This window comes from Salvelinus fontinalis, chromosome 26 (genome assembly GCF_029448725.1).
Source record: "Salvelinus fontinalis isolate EN_2023a chromosome 26, ASM2944872v1, whole genome shotgun sequence".
NCBI classification, from domain to species: Eukaryota; Metazoa; Chordata; class Actinopteri; order Salmoniformes; family Salmonidae; genus Salvelinus; species Salvelinus fontinalis.
Genome location: NC_074690.1, coordinates 7,336,259 through 7,339,998, shown reverse-complemented (window position 1 = coordinate 7,339,998; position 3,740 = coordinate 7,336,259). Strand labels below are relative to the sequence as shown.

The 3,740-nt window shown below is 38.5% G+C and overlaps 1 long non-coding RNA gene across 2 annotated transcripts; it reads right to left on the bottom strand.

Moving 5' to 3' along the window:
* Window positions 1-261: 261 nt before the first annotated feature.
* Window positions 262-1,605, bottom strand: LOC129823604 (uncharacterized). 2 transcript variants are annotated; one of them, XR_008754657.1, is made up of 6 exons: window positions 1,500-1,605; window positions 983-1,012; window positions 814-891; window positions 556-603; window positions 439-477; window positions 333-360 (listed from the first exon to the last, which is right to left on the bottom strand). It is a non-coding gene; the product is annotated as an uncharacterized LOC129823604 (long non-coding RNA). The 2 variants fall into 2 exon arrangements; XR_008754656.1 differs by having other exon boundaries at window positions 262-477.
* Window positions 1,606-3,740: the final 2,135 nt, after the last annotated feature.

The following is a 3,740-nucleotide window of genomic DNA, read 5'->3' as shown; positions in this document are numbered from 1 at the left end:
TACTACCATCACCACTAATAATATTTCTACCTTTAATATTACTATCATTACCACTAGTATCATTTCTACCTTTAATATCTCTACTACTACCATTAACACTAGTATCATTTATACCTCTAATATCTATACTACCATTACCACTAGTAGCATTTCTACCTGTAATATTACTACCAATGCCACTAGTAGCATTTCTACCTCTAATATTACTACCATTAGCACTAGTATATTTTCTACCTCTAATATTACTATCATTACCACTAGTATCATTTCTACCTTTAATATCTCTACTACTACCATTAACACTAGTATCATTTATACCTCTAATATCTATACTACCATTACCACTAGTAGCATTTCTACCTGTAATATTACTACCAATGCCACTAGTAGCATTTCTACCTCTAATATTACTACCATTAGCACTAGTATATTTTCTACCTCTAATATTACTACCATTACCACTAGTAGCATTTCTACCTCTAATATTACTAAAATTATCACTAGTAGCATTTCTACCTCTAATATTACTAAAATTACCACTAGTAGCATTTCTACCTCTAATATTACTACCATTACCACTAGTATCATTTCTACCTTTAATATCTCTACTACTACCATTAACACTAGTATCATTTCTACCTCTAATATCTATACTACCATTACCACTAGTAGCATTTCTACCTCTAATATTACTAAAATTATCACTAGTAGCATTTCTACCTCTAATATTACTAAAATTACCACTAGTAGCATTTCTACCTCTAATATTACTACCATTACCACTAGTATCATTTCTACCTCTAATATCTCTACTACTACCATTACCACTAGTAGCATTTCTACCTCTAATATTACTACCATTACCACTAGTATCATTTCTACCTCTAATATCTCTACTACTACCATGACCACTAGTAGCAGTTCTACCTTTTAATATTACTACCATTACCACTAGTATATTATCTACCTCTAAAATCTCTACTACTACCATTACCACTAGTATCATTTCTACCTCTAACATCTCTACTACTACCATTACCACTAGTCGCATTTCTACCTCGTCAAATCAAATCAAATGTATTTATATAGCCCTTCTTACTGGAGCAGCAGCACGGCCAGGTGGACTGGGGACAGCAAGGAGTCATGCCAGGTAGTCCTGAGGCATGGTCCTAGTGCTCAGGTCCTCCGAGAGAGAGAAAGAAAGAGAGAGAGAATTAGAGAGAGCATACTTTAATTCACACAGGACACCAGATAAGACAGGAGTAGTACTCCAGATATAACAAACTGACCCTAGCCCCCCGACACATAAACTACTGTAGCATAAATACTGGAGGCTGAGACAGGAGGGGTCAGGAGACACTGTGGCCCCATCCGAAGATACCCCCAGACAGGGCCAAACAGGAAGGATATAAACCCACCCACTTTGCCAAATTACCACTAGTATAATTTCTACCTCTAATATCTCTACCTACTATCATTACCACTAGTAGCATTTCTACCTCTAATATTACTACCATTACCACTAGTATCATTTTTACCTCTAATATTACTACCATTACCACTAGTAGCATTTCTACCTCTAATATCTATACTACCATTACCACTAGTAGCATTTCTACCTCTAATATCTATACTACCATTACCACTAGTAGCATTTCTACCTGGAGTGCCAGAGTATGCTCAGAGAGTGCTCTGGGCGTTCGTAAACTCAGAGCGTTTTGCTCTTGGAGCGTTCAGAGCGCACACTGGACGCTCTGGCCGAGGAGAAGGGTTGATCCGAGCGTTCTGACCTAACAACAGCAGTCAAGCACCCAAGCTAACTGGCTAACGTTGGCTAGCTACTTCTAGACACAAATGAGAGATTTAGGTTACTCGCCATAGCAGAGACTGTTTTTATGTTATCCAGAGCGTTGGTGACTGCAACTGTGCTGCTGGTGACAATTGAATTACTTTTTTTTTGTCAACGTTTACTGGCAATGGCCATATTCAACAGGTGTTGCGCGTTCGTAAAGTTTGCTGACTTTTTCTTTGGCTAAACCAACTAGGCTCGTAATTTAACAATTGTATTCGTATTTACCAGATGGCATACAAGTTTGTTGTTAAGGCACATGGAAGATCACATGTTCACAGAAGGCATTTCTGCCAAAAAAATATATATTTAAAAAAAAAAAGTTTACATTCTAATGGCTCTCCTGCGAAGTAGGGACACATGACAGGCCTTTCCTGAACCGAGTCACATATGGCTACAGGTTCATCTGTCTCACTTAAAGCCCATTCTAGTGGGAAGCTGCTATAGACCACCAAGTGCTAACAGTCAGTATGTGGATAATATCTGTGAAATGATTGATAATGTATGTGATATCAACAGAGAGGTATATTTTCTGAGTGATTTAAATATTGACTGGCTTTCATCAAGCTGCCCACTCAAGAAAAAAAGCTTCAAACTGTAACCAGTGCCTCCAACCTGGTTCAGGTTATCAGTCAACCTACCAGGGTAGTTACAAACAGCACAGGAATGAAATCCTCAACATGTATTGATCACATCTTTACTAATGCTGCAGAAATTAGCTTTAAAGCAGTATCCAGATCCATCAGATGTAGTGATCACAATATAGTAGCCATATCTAGGAAAACCAACGTTCCAAAGGCTGGGCCTAATATAGTGTATAAAAGGTCAGGCTGGGCCTAATATAGTGTATAAGAGGTCAGGCTGGGCCTAATATAGTGTATAAGAGGTCAGGCTGGGCCTAATATAGTGTATAAGAGGTCAGGCTGGGCCTAATATGGTGTATAAGAGGTCAGGCTGGGCCTAATATAGTGTATAAGAGGTCAGGCTGGGCCTAATATAGTGTATAAGAGGTCAGGCTGGGCTTAATATAGTGTATAAGAGGTCAGGCTGGGTCTAATATAGTGTATAAGAGGTCAGGCTGGGCCTAATATGGTGTATAAGAGGTCAGGCTGGGCCTAATATAGTGTATAAGAGGTCAGGCTGGGCCTAATATAGTGTATAAGAGGTCAGGCTGGGCCTAATATAGTGTATAAGAGGTCAGGCTGGGCCTAATATGGTGTATAAGAGGTCAGGCTGGGCCTAATATAGTGTATAAGAGGTCAGGCTGGGTCTAATATAGTGTATAAGAGGTCAGGCTGGGCCTAATATGGTGTATAAGAGGTCAGGCTGGGTCTAATATAGTGTATAAGAGGTCAGGCTGGGCCTAATATAGTGTATAAGAGGTCAGGCTGGGCCTAATATAGTGTATAAGAGGTCAGGCTGGGCCTAATATAGTGTATAAGAGGTCATACAATACGTTTTGTAGTGATTCATATGTTGATGATGTAAAGAATCTGTGCTGGTCTGTGGTGTGTAATGAGGAGCAACCAGATGCTCCACTTGACACATTTATGAAATTACTTATTCCAGTTACTAATAAGCACCCATTAAGAAAATGACTGTAAAAAAAATTGCTGTGTGTATTGATAAGGAATTGAAAAATGATATGGTTGAGAGGGATTAGGCAAAAGGAATGGTAAATAAGTCTGGCTGCATGACTAATTCATGTGACTAAACTTAACCAAGAAGAAGAAGAAACTGCACTATGAAACAAAGATAAATTATATGAAGAACGACAGTAAAAAAAAGCTTTTGGAGCACCTTAAATTAAATTTCGAGCAAAAAAGGCAAAATAGGCCCCTATCATTCATTGAATCAGATCAGGCTCATTCATCCCAAAACCCACTGATAT